Here is a 21613-nt window from a genome sequence, read left to right on the forward strand (position 1 = left end):
TGTACAGTATACCACATACGTTTAGTTTGAAGGGATGTTAGCTTCAGTGTTACTTTCAGAAAAATGTTCCGGGGGCATACTTAGTATTCGGAGGACATTGCTGACACTATTCATCATTATATTATAGACGTATTTTGACGTATTATTTTGGTCTCCTCCGGGCGGGCACTCTCAGATCTGCGGGGGTGCACTGCCCCTTCCAAAAACATGTCTGGGAGAAACACTGGTTAGTATATGCAAAATTAGCTCTATAAACAATGTAAAAATCTTACCGTAAATTTGTGAGCAGCTTCCCATGGAACATTGTTCCTGGGAAACAGAATTATAACAATGTGATACATTTATTTGATAATCCAGAAAGTACATTCTATTAGCATTTATTTTTATGATCTTCATATAAACAGCCATGGAAATAAATTGTCCAGATTTGAGTTTGTTGTGCGTGTAAAAGATTGTGCTTTTATTGTTATCAGATTATTCAGAAATTACAAGGAAGGTGAATATTTTCTTAGCAAGATGCTTTGTAACACCAATTTTCTTGGACTGTTCTGTATACACCCAATAAGTGCATACTGAAGTATTTATGGAAGCGTTTGCATGTATGTAAGATATAATTTTTGTACAGTTTGGACATCATTTCATTTCCGTTGTCGGTCAGGTTTGTGAGAGTTAGGGGAAGTTGGGTACCAAGGAACAATATGTACCAAGGAACATCACACCAACAGCTGCCCGGAATTTATGAAATGACATTTTCAAATTACTAACGAAATCATCACTGAAAGTGTAATTTGGTCACACTGAATCTATGGAGGCAAGACATCTTCGAATGAAGACCTAATCGATTTTTGGTGTTCAAAAGCATTTTTTCTTGTGTCCTTTCGAAGCTTCTGTTTGCGGGCGCGGTAGCTCAGTAGTAGAGCGCTTACCTCTGGAGCGTGGAGTACATGGTTCGATCTCCGCCTAAGAAAGTTTGTGGAGTACAACATCGTGTCTATAGGTTTTCTCGGGGTACTCCTGTTTTCTTCCTCCTTCTCATTCCACCAATCCCTCCATCATTATTCACTTGCATTAATCATCCGGCTCCCTAAATCATATCCATGGGACGTTAAACTGAAACATTTCATTTTATTTCATTTTCAAAGCTTCTATCATATTGTGCAGAAGCTGAAGTGGTGCAGAAAGGATGTTCATTTACTAATTAAACTATCAGGTAATTTAAAATTAACTTGCCTGATTTTTTAAAATTTGTTCTTCGTTTACAAATCGAACGGTTGTTGTCCAGTTCGCGGCTTAGAAATCGTTACAAAAAGTCCCAATTAATAACAAACTAAACCCTTGTATTGTTTGCTTATGCATTCAGAAACACATGTCTCGATCGACTAGTTGCTTCTGGTATTCAGTCCAACTCACTTCCTTCTCCACCTCTTCTTATCTAAAGCAGTGTGTAACGTAATATAATCTTTCCATTCAGACAAAAAAAAAAAAACAGGAATCAGGTTTACAAGCTTTATACCTTTAAACCAGTCTATCATTCGTTTGTTATGAGATGCCTTTTTAGACAACGAATAAAAAAAAGTCACAACATGTTCCTATAGCCTCATAAGCGCCTTTATTTGCATTCTTTCCATTCTTCAAAGACTGCAAGCTAGGAAGATGCTCCTTCTGAAATCAATGGAAATTGTCAATCCCGGCAGTAGGTTTTGTGCTTACCAAAGGTTGTAATGCGGCCAGAGAGCTCTAAAAACTACTAAGAGAAATAAGTGTTATTTAATGATTAATTTCGTTTCTTGTTAGTAATTGCAAGCAAATGTTCCAGCGGCATCATTTGAGCAGGACAAGAGGGTGGGATTTCCCCTCTTGAGCTTGATAAATACATATTGTTTGATCAAATGTATAGTAATACATTAATGAAAATTAAAACTCTTATGTCGGCGGACAATCTCTTCCTGCTCCCCGAGCAAAATCTAAAATGAAGCTGCTTTTAACAACAAATCTATAGAGTTACGATAGCACATTGCTAGAGCGCTAAAATTTGATTTCAAGAGTCGAAGGTTTGATCCCACGCCATATGAGTTCATAGGGACGACACTGAGAGAGAGAGAGAGAGAGAGAGAGAGAGAGATTCAAATACGGAGACAGAGAAGGATGAATTACATATGCATGTTTAGAATTGAAGAAGAAATGATCGGATAGCATCCATGTCATGACGAAAAGTATGATTTTGTGAAACAGAAGAAGGAAAAATTTCCGAACTGCGAGGATCACATTAGGCAATTGTCGAATTAAGATGCAGAACTCTTTTTAGAGCATCAGATGATTGCGAAGGAAGAGACAGATCTTAAGATCTGGAGAATTAAAAAAATCTTTAATTTCCGAGACGGGTTTCGAACCACGAGCCTCTTAGTAATCAAACCATGACTATTCATTTAGCCACGGAGACCTCTATGCAGTAATTAATATATCTTAATTACAGGGTACATAATGAACTTCCCCTTGTTCAGGAACACGTTTCAAGGCAGTAAAAGTTTGTTACTACTGTGTTAATTGAGTTATATTTGATAGAATCGTCTGATAAAGTAGTGCAAAATACTCAGACATAAATGACCATTTGCGAAGCTCTAGTGTCAAATAAAACAAATTGTCGTAATCATGAGACTTTTGAAACTTAAAAGTTTAAAAATAAAACAATGGAAATGCACATGTGTTTCACTTGGATGCGAACCTACAACTTTCAAAAGTAGTGTGCTTACTTGATTGTCTGTTAGATGAATGGTTAGTGCAAGGGGCTCCTACGTGGATGGTCGTAGGTTCGAATTCCGATCGTTCTTATTGATTTTTCTTTCAGCTACGCTCACACTGTGTATTCCAGAAGTTCAATTTTGACCTTAGCGTAGTCGTAGTCTTTGACCCACATTGTGATGGCTACATTGGTGATATTGGTTTCTTACATTTTCGTATGTCCTCTGTATTACTATGTGTACTGTGATAAAGGTTCGTGTTCTTCACATTCACCAAACTGTAACTACAAATATTTTATTTATGAATGTTTGAAACATTTCTCATGTGTTTTATGCCCTCTATTTTGGAAACGGTGAATCATCAGCGTCTGCCATTTTGCATTTCAACACCTCTCGAGATACCTCATAACATACCAAAACACGAGGAAAATTGAAGACTGTGAAACTACAACATTTTTCAAAATTGACTCATTTCGTTTGGAATGCATCCATACCTAACTTTAATTATAATTAAATAATTATTGTCCATTAACAATAATAATAATAATAATTTAAATAGCTGGAGACCGGAGAATATATTGAGCAGTCGCCCGTAGGGGGAGACGACTTCTGCTAAATACAACTTCTCACCACGAAAGAAAATTATACAGAGAATTTAATAATAAATAATTTAAAAGGTTGGACTCTAACAGATGCGAAATCGTTACCATTAAAATTTTTTATCACATTTTGTTTTGAAGGATGGTGAATACCAAAATTTTGAATTTTTTCCATCTCCATCTGTAAATTGTGAGCTTGGGAGAATGCAAATAAAGTGTATCTTCGACATAGGAGCCATACTAAATTAGTTAAATTACATTTGGACAGATATTCAAAATTGTTTTCGGATACCAAAGCTTAAACCTGCGTCCAGGATCCACTAAACGCCTTTGAGGGAAAGGATAACTTCGGTTTGCCAGAATTATTTTTGAATATACAAGATAATTTATGTGACGTTCCTGTTTTTGTAGTTGGTTTGCTGTTAGATTATTCTTTCTATGCGAAATTTCATGTGTTGTTGGATAGTAAGAATAGATAATTGGTATGGAAATATAATACGCAGCAGATGGTGACCTTAGATATATCGTACTATAATTTTGCTTGTGTAACTAAGTAAAGACCAAATATCTAATGAGACTCATAACTTATCTTCTTCTTCTTTTGAACCTAAAACTAACAGTGAGATTTCGGAGCGTGAAATTAGTGAATATTTGGGTTGTAAATGAGCGCGCTCATTTGAGTTAGTTCAGTAGAGCTCGCTCCTTTTTCGTGAGTTTTATCATGAGCTAATTCGTTTTGAACATGTGAGTTTTGAGTTGAATTTAACTCGAAATATAGGTGAGTTTGAGCGTAAAACACGCTCAACAGTAACGATGATAAAGAGGCGGCGAGCGCTCCCCTAACTACCCCCCAGACAAGGTCTGTAGCTAGGATTATTTCACTGGGGAACAATTTCTTGTTGCAGGCCTACTAAAAATTAATTTCATATCCAATACTACATGCTCGCATTATTGTAAGTACGATATATATCAATGTTTGACTTTTCTTTCTCCTTCAACAATTTGCGAACCCGATTAAAATTTGCATCGTAATTTATACTTTTTGTACCATATTTTCAGAAGCAAAGGATCTTATTATGTACGTATTTTATTGTTTTACGTGTACATGCAACAACAATTATAAAGTTTTTGTATGTAGAAATCATAAACATTTTACAGATTGCCAAAGATGGTAACTAGTTTACAATGTGCTCATACAGAGTTTTTTTATATATAAAAAATCCGTAACATCATTACAAACGGAGAGTTGGCATTACATAGCCCACGAATTGAACCTGATACACACAATATGGCAAAATGGATCAAGTTCATTCTTCCACAGTTTAAATGTCATAAACGTATACTGCTTTCTTTTCTCATTTCAATCAGAAACAAGACGAAATAGCAAAAGAGCATTTCTGGATCAACGCTGTGAAATAATTATATATAGGTGTATCATTTATTAAGTAAGTACCTAACAAAACTTCAAACAGCTGTAGACAGAAAATAAGACTGCTGCCGAAGTTATCTGCTTTCGCTAGTTATTTAATTACCAAAAAAGTAATCTGCGGTTTTGCATTGGGAAAGACCATTGAGGCGCTTTATTTTCATTATATTATGAAATATCGAAGTGTATATTTTTTCTTTGTCGTCAATTCTACAGCCAGTCTCAAGTAATATAGTCTTTAACTTATAGTGCATCGGTATGCGTTAGTGAGAACCAGAGAGAAACCTAAAGAAAAATGAATTTTCGACTGAAAAATTATCATAACTATATGAACGATATAAACTTTTCTCATGAAGGAACAGCTAGGGATGCTATCTTTGTCGTAAAATTACATAATTTCGTCAGTAAATTATGACCATAGATGCATTGCAAGTCTCTGATTTTGTGTAGAAAAACCATGATGCAATACCACTTATAAAAAGAGAGAGAGTACGGTCAAAAAACTATTTCTAATTTCAACTACTGTTCAATCTAATCCTGTATTACTTGAATACGTGGGAAACCAGTTCTCGGTTGATCAGGAACTCTATCACACTAATCACATACTTCAAGAATGTATAATAGCACGCACCATGAACACTTTAGAACAAGATGTATACATGATTAGATATTAGCATAGTTGAGAACTTGAATACCTATTGAAGTAGGACTAGGCTCTTTTATTTCAAATTAAACGATTGAAAACACACAAATTTATTCAACAAGCTACTATGACAAATCAATAAGCAAGCATTTATTTTTGTACTTCTATAGCATAAGAAGTAATAGAAGCCATGCTCATTGATACGTCTCTATGTTTACTAGTTTTTGAAAACACTTAAAAGGCTTGTAAGTTTTGTTTCATTTCCCACATACCTTCTACAGTTGTAATCGTCGAGAGAGTCTTCGAAATTTGTCAACAAAGAGCTCCACTGAAGTACCCGAGTGTTGCTTTCAGAATGCCAATAGAGCAAGGCTGGATTTTCCAACCCTGAAACTTTAATTCTCTCTGTAACGTAAGAACCCTTTTAAGGCAAGGAAATGTGCTCCTACATATTGGTGTAGAAGCACAATTAGTACAGCTTCTGTATGTAATTCGTACACATTGAGAAAAGCACTTTTATACGGATACAACATAAAATATTACTGTCGCTCTAGTTATTGGATAAAATATTTAACAAATTCGAATTCGAAATATTGTTTCTGCAGCCTAGCAGATTCAATGGTAGCAATACTTGGGAACTATTCAAAACTGTTTCTCATTGTGACAATAAACAATTGAAGGATTTCAAACTCCTTTTATTATTCCCTGCAAATCTCTTTTCATCTTCTCATGCCTCATTAAAAATTTGTTTTAGATGAATTGCCTCATCTTGAGTCATACTTAGAGATTCTTCAACAACAAAATCTTTTAAAAACGGAAGAAACTTCCGAATTAGATTCAACGGAGGTAACTCAGAGTCGGATACTTTGGTGGGAATCTATAATTTGCCTTTTGCTGTAGTAGGCATATTGTCAACTTCAGACTGTCTTTCCTACTCCAAAGCTGGCAGACAAGACCTCAGAATTTGATCTGTTATTCCGAGATCTATTTCTTTGTCTGGACGGAAATGATACAGAATTATAATGTGATCTTTTCTTAAATCTCCTGTAGCTTCAATAGATACCTCAGTGTCTACAGGATCCAATTCCCTTTGAGAAATATACTCCAGCACAGATATTACATTCTCAAAAATCTCTTGATAGCTTCATTGTTTCCAAGTGTTAAGTCGAATGTTGATTCATCAACCTCTTAAGCTTTCTGTGATACTCGAGGTTTTCTCAAAAACGTGTACGGCGACTTGGCTAATAAAATCTCTTTTACATTTGGGATCGCTAACAAGTACAAATTATTACACTATGAAGTTGATGATTATAGCAATGAATATAATGGACTAGTCTTTGAAGTTCTTCGTGTAATGGCTCTTTAAAATACAGTCCTTACATACTGCCATCACACTACCCTGTCCTAACACTGAAATTATTTCTTCTATTTGAAATTCTGCTTTAGAAATAGCTTCGAAAACTTTTCTTTTATATATTTAGATGATAAATCCTGTAATTGAAAAAGGCCCAATAGATGTTCATGCACCTTTCTTTATCTCACAAATGCTACAATCGCTGACAAATTTTCCACACCAAAAGGAGTCTTGTGTTTCATGTGTTTTACACAAATTGTTCACACACACACACACACACAGAGAGAGAGAGAGAGAGAGAGAGCAACAGAGAGAGAGAGAGAGAGAGAGAGAGGGAGAAACAATGTGTAAATTTTACTTCCCAACTTGATATATTAGAAAATTTTCCTGTTTCCGAAAGCTAATTGGAAAATTATAATTTGTTGTTGTCTAACTTTCCTCTACAGGAATTTAATTTTATAGGAATAAATATAGTGGATTTTTTTTTTACCTAACATCACTATCCATAATATCCAAAATTTTCTGGCTTATGAAAATTTTTCCACTTGTTTCTACATCGCAATGAAAATTTTCTGATCTATGAAAATTCCTTTCACTTGTTTCTACAGAGCAATAAAACTTTCCGATTCGCAAGAAGTTATTTTACTTTTCGCTTAAAAATGATGAAAATTTTCCGACTCGAAAAGTTTTTCGATTTTTCCATACAGGACAGACAATTTTTTGATTCATGAAAAATTGTTTCACTTGTTCCTACATAGTACTGAAGATTATCTGAGCCGTTAAAATTTTCAGATTCTTTAAACGATCTTTCACTTTTTAACATTTCTATACATGAACTCAATCAATTTTATGATCACTAAGGAATTGTTACTTGATCACTGACATTTGTTTAGAACGGAAATTTTTCCGAAAAAATATAGAAGAAAACTTTCCACCTCACATCACGGCTAAACAACGATGTAGGAATAAGTGAAGTATGTTTTTATGGATCGGAAAATTTTAGGGAAAATGTTCATCACTGCTTGTCCCCCAAGAAATGAAGGCTGGCGCCGTCACTGACGCGCAACACTGGATATTCCTATTTTCATAAGCTAATGCATTAATCCATTTTACGTTGCTGTTGTTCGAGCTCTGAGAAGAGATTTTAAATACTAATTTGTCATTAAATAGATGATACAGGTTAGGGTGGTTAGAGCTAGAAATAGCTCGAGGCGACTGAAAGTGCATCTATTTCAAGTGATATTTGTTTAGTTGGCAAAATTCATCACATTCTTTTAAATATAAAAATTATCTCGATATTTTAACATATCATTTATTTTTTGAATTTCTCCATGTAATAACAGAATGTAAGTAGTTGGACAAGATGTTTCCCATTTTTCCTTTCTTTTGTTTCCATTGTAGATTAAAATTTAAGGGTCTTCTGGATTAAATTATTATTATTATTATTATTATTATTATTATTATTATTATTATTATTATTATTATTATTATTATTATTATTATTATTCCAAAAAAATAAATTATGCTTTAGTCGGATTTTTGTTTTTTACTTTCGAGAAACGACAGGAGAGAAAAATCTATGGTGATCATGGAAATATCTATGACGATCGAGAGTTTAACGGATTTAAACGCTTCATGCTCCCGAAAAATTGAATTTTAAAATGTCCATCTGGCCGTTTCTCTCATTTCGATGTACGAAGTCTTATTGTTTAACGCTTCTGTACCAAATTTGAAACGTAAACTTTTTATAAGATTGTCCAGATTATAATTTTCTTTCCACCCCCAAAATATTGGTAGTTTACTAAATGATGTAAATAAAAAAATACGGTTTTCAAAAAACGGCTATAACGATTTTGTTCATATTTCATACATCAGTATTTCATTAACAACCCTATACTGTAGTATAAGCCATTTTCAAGGAAAGATCAAAAAGGAAAAAGGAAATGTTTGAGTTTTACGTCCCACGGTTATGCCGGTTAGAATAAAGAAGACAGTGATGATGAGAAATGAATGAAATGGTGAAATGAAGAATGTGGGAGGAAACGGAAGAACCTCGAGAAAACACACGGACACTGTGTGTGTCCACCACAAAGTTCATTTGGCGGAAGCAGGGTTTGAACCCCATGCACTTGAGGTGAACGCTCCACCACTGAGCCACCGCGGCTCCTACAAGGAAAAATCAAGAAGTAATAGTTACTTAGGTAGGTGATTTATTTTCGGACTATTTTCTCAAATATAACTGAGGCGATTTCATTCATACTTCATAAAATTTACAACATTATTAGAATTTAACGAAAACGAAATGTCCAAACACAATACACCAATTGATACATTCCTTGAAATGAACAAAATAATATGTATGAGTGGAAAACTCATGCGTAGTTTTCGAAAAATGGAAAAATAATTAATTTACAATCATAAAAATTGTCGCTTCACGAGAACAAATCTACTTATTGAAGTGAAACTGATACTGAATTATATTCTTATTAATGTCTTCGTCATTATGATACTAAAAAGACAACAGGACAGTATGATAAATGAGATATACTCTAAACTTATCACAACATCTGAAATTTTAATCTCTGCTGAACTTAAATATTGTTCAAATATAAAGCATGTACAGTCGATAGATGACATTGAGTGAACAAGATAACATGCATGAAGGTAAATTCTAACGTGTAGTTTTCGAGAAAATAGAAAAAGTAACTTTTTAGTGTCATTTGTTTCCAACAATAATTAAGGGGCTTTATTGTAGTAAAAGAAATTGTTATATTAAAACTATTTGTGTACTGTATAGGTAACAAAACACAATCTTAACTAACAGATTGTTCTCATTTCCTAACAATGACACATATAGTACTTGTAAATGTTTCAATAATAACCTGACAATATGGCATAACTATTATTTTTTTTAAAAAATCCACAAGGAATACTCTTGGGAGTACTTCCAGGCTCAAACACAAACAAACTATTTGCTGAGCAAAACAATATATTCACATAAAAAACTACATGCGTTTTACAGTTCGCCAACTAACATTTTGGCTTCATCAGACACTATCTATATGAACAGATAGTGTCTGATGAAGCCAAAATGTTATTGGCGAAACTGTAACACGCATGTAGTTTTTTATGTGAATATATTGTTTGGCTCAGCAAATAGTTTGTTTGTGTTTAAGTATATACAAATCAAAGCTTCTACTTATGGAAAATATTCCAGGCTCACTTTCTCAAAACAAATCAGAACAAATCAGGCAATTTTGTTCATATTTCATTAATAAATATTTCATTAATAACCCTATAAAAATGCATAAATTGCTCGCCATGAAAATATTTAGAAGGGGTAGTTCATTCTTGGCAATTTGTTAGACATTTCCTCAAACACGATTCCTGCAATTTTGTTGGAATTTCACAAACAAATATTTCATTAATAATTATAATAAATGGTATAAATACTACCTCGAAAATTCGAGGAGTAAATTTTCTTCTCACGAAATTTTTCGAAAACGTCTTGCAATTTTGTTCGTGTTTCATAAATAAATGTTTCACTAATAATTGCACCATAAATTAATTTAGTTTAAGAAATTAGAGCAAGAAAGTTTAGTGCGGTATCCCTATCTTTTTCTATCTATTTTTTTCTGATTTTAATGCATTTGTTTACTGGTTGTTTTACAAGCCGATGACTAGGTTATTAAAATCTTTTAATATAACACACTGGATCAATTTGCGTAAATTAACACTGATTGCGTAATGAAATCATTTCTTTATGACTTTTCTTAACTATTAGGTTGTACTTTCGGAGGTTTTAAAGTCGATATGATTAACAGTTTATTCTTGTGTGGCAAGAAAATAGTAAATACAAAAAGGTAATAGAAAATAGGCAAAATAAATGTTTCTAGTTCAAAATCTATTTTGTGGTTGAAAATGTTTGATTTTTGTATTCTTATATTGGCTGCCACTTCCATCCGAAAAGTTAGTAAGAGACCTACCTTATCTTTAGTTATTCTTAGTTCTATAATAATAATTATTTTCCAATGCTCTATTATTTTTTTACTTGTTTTAACACTTAATATATTTCGTTGCTGGTGATCAAAGTTATTTCATTTTCAAAATTAACTTCTTATTTGAATGTTGTAAACACATTTAACATTAAAATAGAAATAATAAGTTAAAACATGTTCTATGATTTATGTTGACTAAGTATTTAGTTCAAAATCAAATGGTTAAGGGTAGCATAAAAATGTTTTCCGTAGAATTTTTGAAAAATTCAGGGCTTTGTTCAGTCAAATATATCGATTGAAAGTTCTTCAAACATTGCAAATATTATAAAATTTCAAATTTAAAAATATAATAGTTGTAAGAAAAATTTTATCTGTGTACTTTAGTTATAGTAATTATAATGCCATATGAAATTATAATAGAAAACAACTCTGGTATTTCACTTCTTCGTTACAAACTTTGGATCTAAAAAGTAGAATTTGTTAAATTTTTATCCTAAATTTAGCGAGTAATTTTCACATGTTAGAATTTTTATGCTAACAGGCAAAATTAAAGAGAAAGTGCTGAAGAAAATGGTGTTCGTTGCTGTTTTTGAATAGCACAGTCCTAAGATATACGAATTTAGGCTAACGTATGCAAAGGTTATTTTTGGCACGAATTGCTCAACAAAAATTACCACCACTGACAAATTGACTGGTAATAAAACTTCTAATATATATATATATATATATATATATATATATATATATATATATATATATATATAAAGGTAGATAGATAGATAGATAGATATAGATAGATAGACAGATAGATAAAGAGAGAGGGGGAGATAGGTAGATAGATAGATATACACTATATGGTAATAGTATTTTTAATAATCTTTAAAAATTAGAAATGGTGAAGCAACCTTCATTCATACCAAGGAACTTCATATAGATTGAGCGATTTTTAAAGCATTTATTATGATACTTGAGACTTGCATAATGTAGACAGATTTAATCTTTTCGCACAGATTAAGAACTGACCACAATACAAAATATAACTGTAAAATAGTGTTTATTTTTGTCAAACCGATCTCTTCATGCTTTAAATACATTAATTCTATTAGCGGACTGCCATTTCGCTAAACATGTTGGGCAAGGATAGTTGTTTCCAAACACATAGGGAGGTGCAAGGGCTCAGGGAGCAAAGGCTACCAAGTGGCATAATGTAAAGGCTTCCAATTGCACATTTTTACAATACTTCAGACAAGTACTTATGAGGTGTAGGTTACATAAGATGTGTAGAGTGCTTCTTAATGGAGGCACATATGGTAGTCATCGTTACTGTATCTTATTACTGTAATTATAGATTTTCTGGTTGTATAAATGAGTTCCTTTGACATTATTCTTTCTTTGTAAAGTAAAGTATTTTGCCCCATTGTTTCCAATTGCAATCCGAACCGTTCTGAATCTACATTATTGTAAATATTCAGTTATTAAGTGATCAGAGCGTACTTTTGTTAAACGTGGAGCTAAGCGTCAGCTCAAAAAAATTGAGCACGGATTGAGTGCGTTCCTGTTTAAAAAGATGAGTTTTGAGCGCGAGTTAATTCATTTTTACACACTGTGTTTGAGCTGAGCTAAGCTCGTTTCAAAAGTGAGTGTTTACAACCTTGTGAATATGTAACAGAACTTAAAGGTTTCGATCCCAAAACAAAAGTAAAATTACTATTTTCATTAACCAATTATAAACATTTTATTTTCAAGTATCCTAAACTAATTAACTGTGAGCCATACAAAATCGGATTAGTTGATTATGAACTTATAATAAAAAATTACCCGTTTCCCAGGCAGTGTACAAAGAATTTAAGGGTTAGATGGATAAATGGCTTAGGTATTGCGGAAAGAGTTCAGTAGTTATCGCCATCTTATACATTCTGTTTGAAAACACTGGCGGAGTAAGACCTGTAGTTGACTTAAGACTACTAAATAACAAAGTGATCTCTCCTAAAATTCAGGTAGAGTCACTAAACGACTTCTCTCACAAATTTCTGGAGCGATGATTTTCAGCTCCATGCACGCAACCACGGAATATTATGGAGTCAGGTTACATCTGGACTCCTTTGAATATTCAAGTTTTATCTTCGGTGGCAATGTCCTCTATGTCCTTCTGATGGGCTTGAAAACTAGTTCAAGTTACAGAATATGATGGATTCCTATTTTTGGATAGACATGAAAAATTTTGTTGTTGTGTATTTGGATGATCTTTTGTGTTATAATTCTAATATGTGGAACATTTTACGCATTTGGAAAAAACTTCAAAATTCTCGAGTTTGGAAATTTCACTTTAAATGTCAAAAAAGTCAGTTTCTGCAATCCGAAATTCTCTTTTGAGGCAATATTGTAAATGGAATTCAATAGAACCCTAATTCAAAACAGAATGATCCGATAAAACATTTTCCGAAACCTACAACTAAGAAAACGTTGAGATAATTTCTTGGAATTTTATCGTGGAGGAGAAATTTATTGCGCACCTCACTCCATCAACTATGTAGTTATACGAATTGCTGAAGAAAAATTAGAAATTTTGTTTAACCCTGAACTACTGGAGTTATTTTAACAACTTGCAATTTTGATGAGGGCACCGCCGGCTCTAAGTCAACGTGATTTTTCAACGAGACTTTTTGAACGAGTCAACGAAACTTTCCATTTATTTTCAGATGTCAGTTTTGAAAATTTATTTGGTTATTTAGTACAATATTACGAGACTGGAGAGTTGCTTGTAATCGAAATGCTAGCCGCGTACTAAAATTGTACGAAATTTCTTACTCGGTTTTCTAATTACAAATATTGGCTGTACTAAACCTGTAGGAACATTCCTTATATCCTAGGGGGAAATTACGGTTCACTGTGATAATGGTGCCATAGCATATGCAACACTCTTAGAAAATTTAGACACGCGTAATTTAAGATTTTGTTAAAACTACACAGATTAGATTTACAATTTGTACACATAAAACGTAAAGTGAGAATAAATCTGTTATTCTAAGTAGAAACACTTCGGAATTTCCTATTGAATTAGAGAAGTATCTAATAAATTTGATAACGTAGGGGCCTATGGTGAAGAAACTTTGTTAGAGCAAAGAGAATTAGTGGAGTTGAAAAGTTGTATCTTTACGGTTGTCAGTTAAAAGCTAAATTAAATTCAACATTTGGAAGTAATCCACTAAGCTTATTGATAATGTACTTTTTTAGAAAATTCGAAATTAAACCTTCGGTTTCCAGTTATTCCATAATCTTTAATACAACGTGTTATTAAGCAACTACTTGAATCTGGATATTTTGGCGTAAATAAACGAATTTACACCATGGCTGACAATTATTCGTTTGGAAAAATCAAAAACAAACTTTTATGCAATACATCAAGAAATGCGAACTCTGTGCTCAAACGAAGTTTTATAAAATCATTGTGAGCGAAGATCTTCATGTTGATTTGAAGAAGTATTTCCGGAAGTTATTTATAGACATTGAAAACTTTCTTGTAGCTATGGCTACTATTATATTTTATCAATAGTAGATGTTTATTCAAGGTTTGTCTGTTACTTATCTTTAAAAACTGTTACGGTAACCGAAATCACTATTCCTAGACAAAGAATTCTTTTATTCATTTCCATATCTCAGTCATATGATATCGTATAAAGGCCAACAGTTTGTATCACATCATTGGAAAGAGTATTCCATTGAATATCGAATTCACCATATCCTTATTACTCCTTAGTTTGAAAGTCTGTAGAATTGTAAAGCGCTCCAATAGAGAACCGAACCGTATACTCTAGTGTGTCACAATAAGCAGAAGAACATGTTAAAACTGGCGCAGGATTTATTGAATTATTCTTATAATAGAATTGAAAGTACTTCTGTGGAATTATAAATCTCTTATTCGGTCAGTGATTGATTCAGGGAACAGTTTCCTTGGCTTTCGGAATTGGGAGATATGGAGTCTTCGAAACTCCGTGTTCAAATAGTATCCCATGCTATCTAAATGAAAACGAAGGCTGCAAGCTAAATCCATTAATCCAATTATAATTCAACAAGGTGATCTAATAATGGTTGGAACACTTTTTGTAAGATGCTTATAACAAAACTTCCATATGTATATACATGTTTATATGGGACCATATTTAGTGAATAGAATTCATAAAAATTCGATTTTCTTGAAGGACCTGAAGCGGAAACAAATAAACAGTCAAAATCTGTCCAGCATTAAATTTTCCAGTGATCGATTGAAAAGCAAGAAAAATTGCTGGAAAACTTTAAATAAAAATAAATAAAAGTAGTGATTATTCATCTTGAAAAATCTTGTTTTTCTTTATGAAACATTTTTTCTCAGACCACTGAGAAAAATGTTACATACCGTTTTCTTGGTTATGTAACTCTCTTAAGTATACGGTAGTAGTTTACCCTTGTATTGTAGTATGGCATATGCATTAATAAGTTAAGAACCCTTATTGTCTACCTGCGCATTAATCGGTTTGCGTTTATGCTATAATTTATTTATTTGTTCCTAGGTTCACTGTTTATTTTTGTGTTGATATCCTTTGAATGGTTGTTCCATTATTCCGGTATATACGGAGCAGCCCTATACCGAATCTTCAGATTTATGGAGGTATATGCTATAATACGTATAACCTACGTTATATAAAATAAAATCTTAGTTAAAGATTTATGCATTTGAAAACAGTTCAATCAATTACACCAAACATGGCGGAAGAATGTAAATATATAATCATGTAAACAACATGATGTATGAATATTGTCCTCTGCTATATCTTATGATAGAAAAAACTACAGGAGAAAAAGCTAATACAACCGGAAAGCTAAACTTTTATTAGCAGCAGATTAGGACTTATTTATTATTTAAAAATGCATTTAACTTCTTTGTATATTTACGTATCATTATGCAGCGTTAATTATTCATATTTAACAGAAGTTACACATCACGAAAGTGTTACCAGATGAGACTATTCAAAAAGAGAAAACAAATCTGAGAAGACAAGTATTGATTTTTTATTTGAATGAATATTTTAAGTTTGGGTTTGCAATTATTAAGAAATGGCCTCGTTGATAATGAAAATTTATAACTGTTATCTTGCTAGACTAAACTTGTTTACTGTGTGCAATCATTCATGTCATGCACACATTAAGTGCCAGAAGTAGAGCTTGAACAATGCAGCACTGGTAAGATCCCTTAACTTGAAAAACTTATAACATTGAAGTTACGCAGTTTTAAGACAACAATGAAATATGTAAATTTCGGACTAACCTGGAACATTTCGAAGTGAATGAGGGATACTTACCAAAATTTAGAAACAACCTTATTTAGAGAAATATTCATTCACTTAGATTCCACCGACGTAATTTTGTGATAACCCCTTAAGGTATATCAAGAACTCGATTATAATCGTTTCACAGGCTAAATATTATATTCCAAATAAATATAATTATAAATGTTATTTATGTTATTCTGTCATTAGTAAATAAATTAAATTAGTATAAAATATTGGACTGAAAGATTAGTAAAAACTTCGAATTGCGTCTGTATCACAATCAACGTACAATCGAAATTTATTTGGATTTTTTAAATAAAGGAGATTGACATACAATTTATATGGGTAGGCCTATATTGTTAAGACAGGGATAGGATGTGACGTGTTGTCATGACGGAAGTTTTGGTTTTATATGTTGTGCCGTGTCGTCTTCGGAATGAGGCCGACTGTGGAATGAGGCCGACGAGTATGGACACGACACAAGAAGAATTTAATCCAAAGAAGGATAAAACAATGTAAAATAGATTGAGTTGATCAATAGAAATTGTAAGAGTCAGTATGGGTTGTTTTAGAACCATTGGTATTGTAATATTATGTTTTCTTTTTAAAAAAAGAAAAAGTAAAAAATGTTGGAAGGAAGGAAGAAAAAATATTGAAACTGTTAAAAGTGTAAGTAGAGTTGGTAAGACTGTTAGAGGAAAGATTGCAGTCGCGAATAGTGGGCGTGGTCTTAAAAAACTGAATCTACAAGCTAAAGTGGGTCCCGTGCCTACTTTACTTGTGTTCGTAATTACTTAGCCGGAAGGTTCCTCTGTCGTATTTATTTAACCGGAAGGTTACTCTTCTGTTTCGTAGTGGTATTGCCGTATGATTACTCTGTTCTTATTGTATAACTGGAATAGTGTTAAAACCGAGTATTGGTTTAACAAGAGGATTGTGCAGTCAATGGAGTTTTGTTTCGTTTCGGCAGGATTTCTCTTTTGAGAATTTGTTCACCGTTTTTATTCCTGTTTTGTGTGATGAGAGTATTATCGTCGACTGTCGATGAAATCACATTGGTGTTAAGTCAGTTAAATAACGAAGTGATCAGTAAAAAAAGGAATGTTTTATTCCTCGTCTATTCTATTCTCGCAAGCAAACTTAGTGGCAAGTCAAACGGGCTCTTTTTGTTTCCTCGTTTTGTGGTCGCTAAGTAATGAAAGTGAATAGTAGAGTGAAAGTTTTCTTTCATAGTGAATTATATGCTTGTGAAATACTAGCACAGAGTGTTATTTGCTTTATAAGCTTATTCTTGTTTTTTTGTTACTTCTGTGCAGAGAAATAGTGAAGTTTAAAGGGCAGTGCTTGTGGGGCCTATTGTGCCGAGTGAAAGCCTTATTAGTAATTCCTATCGGGCACTAGCTGGTGTGGTTAGCTTAAACACCAGAAATATTTCTTTCTTGCTTTTCTTTTTCGTTCGGAAACTAAGGCATAGAAAGTTTATTGCAAGGAATTACTTTACTTTCGAAAAAAATGTCTTTACCACCAATCTGATTTCAATCAAACATCAGAAAGCTCAGACGGAAGCCTGACTATCGAAAGAGAGCGAGCATTACATATAGAAGGTAATCCATACTATAAACAAGTCAAGGTGAGTGTAATTTTTGACTTATTACAAGTAGTGACTGTGACTTGTCTTATTCTGTGTTTTGTGAGGTTGTACGCTTTGAAATCCACTTCAGGTTGTATTGCTAAGGCAATTCCATCATTTTTTCACCCTTACGAAAATTTCTAGAATTTTATGAAATTTTCCATCTTTTCGGAGTTAAGTAGTACGGGCGACAAAAGTGACCAATTATTAAAAATCCTTAAGAATTCCAATATTTCCAGTTTAATTTGGTTTCTTTTACAGTATTTGATTAAGATTCATTTTATATGAGAAGTTTCGAGTATTTTGCCGTTAGAAAACTAGAATGCAAATATCTTTTCCTTTAACATTCTCATTCCACTTTATAGAAAAGAGTAATGAAAGATAATAAAAGGGTATTGATTAAGAATTGTGTGAAAGGTTGAATAATATATGTTTAAGTCAAGAATTGAGATTCAACATTTTCATTCCAATTTTTATAAAAATCGAGACTGAGAGTTCTTATAATAAATTCATTGTTTATTACAACATATAGTCATATTGTATAGACTTGTTTGCTTGAAATTGAATATTTCAATAATAAAAATCTTTATTAAAATTCTTAAAGAAAGAGAAATTTAGATGCGCGCTTGTAAATTTTTAGTTTGATTATCTTTATGAATTCAGGTAAAAAGTAACGTTTATAGAATAATTGAGAATCATTGATATTTAGAGGAACTTAATTTAACGTATTGCATTTTGTATTTTCTTGCATAATAGAAGATACATTTAATTATTTTTTGGATATTTACTATTTAGTTTTCAAATTTATTAAAGAAATTTTTGCTTATAGATTCACTCAGGTTTTTTCATAGTATTTTTTTATATAAATTTTTTGATTGTATTTTTTTTCAATAGTATATTTACACTATTCTAACGCAATAGTGCAAATATACAACCCAATATTGTTAATAAAATTGTTATTGAAAATTGAATTGTTGTTGTCGTCATTTATTTAATATATAATAATTTGTTTCCTAATTATTTTGAATTTAATTTTGTGTGGAAATATTGGAATGATAATTCTCTTTCACACTGACTAGATGTACGATGGAGAACTAAATCTTCTGGTTCAAAGTCCCATCGACTAGGCGTTAATCGGTTTGCATTCGGTCTGACGATGATGATGATGATGATGATTATTATTATTATTATTATTATTATTATTATTATTATTATTATTATTATTATTATTATTATTATTATTATTATATCTTTGAATAATAATAGTTGTTGGACTGGGAGCTTTCCGTGTATGCTAGGTGGAAGGGGCGTTACAATGTTCACCTGCATCCAGGTAAAACCTATTTAAATTCTAGTATCCACCATTGATGCTGTTAGGCTATATGGCACCTATGTGTCATGAAACATTTCGTCATAGGTTGTGTGTGATTTGATAGTCACACTGCCAGAGAAAACTGCGAGCGAAATGTCAGCGCCAGTTTGGAAACGACTAAAATGATTTTCCTTGGTCAATATTATTTGAGATAATATGTATTGTATGATATTGAAATATTTTGGTAAGACTATTCAGCGGCACACATTTTGAATATGTCAAGAAATATCTCTACAAATTGCAAGATCACAACTTAAATTTCTTACCAATATAAAAAGTCTATCTTCCTTCATTTCGTGCAATGTACGGTTTCCCTTTAATTGCTGTCGATAGATGGAAAAAAGAATTAAGATAATACCTTAAATATTATTTTTCCTTAGTTCACTGATGGAAGAGTTATTGAGAAGCTGAATTTTTAATATTGTTAGTATAATTATTGTTGCTTCGGTACATGATCCATAATTTGGAATACTAATATGTTCGACATCCTTTCCGTGCAAAAAAATACACTGGCGTCTCTGGCATGTAAATTGTTTTGGAGGGACATCAAAGAAAGTAATTTAGATGGTATATACTACCTAGCTCAACCTGTTTATTATCTTCGACTCCATTTATTACCTTTCTTCTTACCTTCACGAACCCCGTAAGGTATATCAAGAACTCGATTATAATCGTTTCACAGGCTAAATATTATATTCCAAATAAATATAATAATAATTATTATTTATGTTATTCTGTCATTAGTAAATAAATTAAATTAGTATAAAATATTGAATATTTTGTACTTCAAAATATTGGGGTGACGCATCCCCCTCGTCTCCTCCGCCAGAAACGCCCGTGAGAAAATATCCTTCGCTTGCTCCTGTATTTAAAAAATAACTCCCGGGACATTTTACACACCAAATGTATAAAATAACAAGCGAAATGATGCAATATTTATGGGTAGTAACCTCATTAGCTTGAATTTTCGAACATTCATTGCTGCTGCTAGAGAAAACTGGTCTATCATCTATCTTTAAGTATTGTTCCCAAACTTATTTATGTTGATATTTAAAGTATGTCGTGGATATTATCTTATGTGCTGTCATCTAAGACGAATGTCGAAATGTTTTTTTTTTTCATCCATCCACAATATAGTTCATTTTATTCACTCTTGTAGTTAGTAGCTGTAGCAATAACTGTATGTTGTTGATAAAAAGATATGTATATATCATCTGTCTTCCAATTAAAGTATATTACTGTTATATTGAGGAAGTTCAAATAATAAATCATAAAGTATATTTTCTCATGTCGCCAAATATATGAGGAAATGAAATTTATTAGGATTTTTTAAATAAAGGAGATTGACATACAATTTATATGGATAGGTCTATATTGTTAAGACAGCAAGGCCTAACATTCTGAATTGTTTAGTGTAAGAAGATAGAAAGAAAATCTCAACTTAATATGATTCATAAGAATGACACATAAATAGGGAACAATTTTTTAAAAGTTTAATTCGAATTTACGTGATATGCATTCACATTCTTATATGACCAGTTTGGCGAATAATTTGATGTATTTAAAAATGTTTATGGAGGTAAAAGTAAAATTTGCTAAAAGTTAAACCAAACCAAGAATATATGTTGCACTTTTTTTATCCTTATTTCATTTCGTTTCATTTTGTTCAGTATAAATTTTATATATAAATATATTTTACTTTCAATTGTTTCCTTTAATATCTAAAAGTAATAAAACCTCTTCATTAAGATGATCTATCACTAAACATTACAAAATTTCACATTAGTATTTATTTAATAGATATCTTAAAGTAAGAAATATTAAGGAGGCAATCGAATAAGAGTTTTGTGGTTGGAGTGCAGCTTTTGCTAGAGCCTAAAAATTATGAGTATTTTTTATTTATTTTTGTGTTATGGCGTAGAGTAGTAATCTAGTGTTTTTCTCATGGTCTGTTTTAATGAAATCTATTGAATAAGACTACTTTTCTCTATAACAGACATAATTTGTAGAAAGTGGTATCCGTTTAGCCGGAATTTATTTTGTTTAATTCAAAATATACCTATAATAGAATAGTACATAAGTGGCTGAACCCAATTCAAAATTGGTTTCCATGGCGATGAAAGAAATTTTACTTGTAATTTTTGGTATTTTACAGGTGCATACAATGGAATCAGTATTAACATCTTCATTGTAAATTGTTCTAACAGCTACTATTTATTGAATTATCATCCTTATCTACAATTTTAATTCATGGTCAAGACATTTGGATTCTTCTGCACCTCAGATAAACGGAATTGTGTATTGTACAATGAAACTAGAATGATTAAGTAAACTAATCTTATAGCTGAGATTTTAACACAATTCTTGACTTCATAAAATGATTGTAAAGTTCCTCGTTGCCTGGACATTGCATACAATTGTTTTAACTGAAGGTCATCTTGATTACTGATGCCTACTCTAATCTGGATTGCGTGTGCATTCACACTGACAGTCTTGATTTTTTATTTAATAATTTGGTTTGTGACGTGGATATGTGTAGTGATATTC

Source organism: Thermobia domestica, chromosome 2 (genome assembly GCF_964235325.1).
Source record: "Thermobia domestica chromosome 2, izTheDome1.hap1.1, whole genome shotgun sequence".
Classification (NCBI taxonomy): Eukaryota; Metazoa; Arthropoda; class Insecta; order Zygentoma; family Lepismatidae; genus Thermobia; species Thermobia domestica.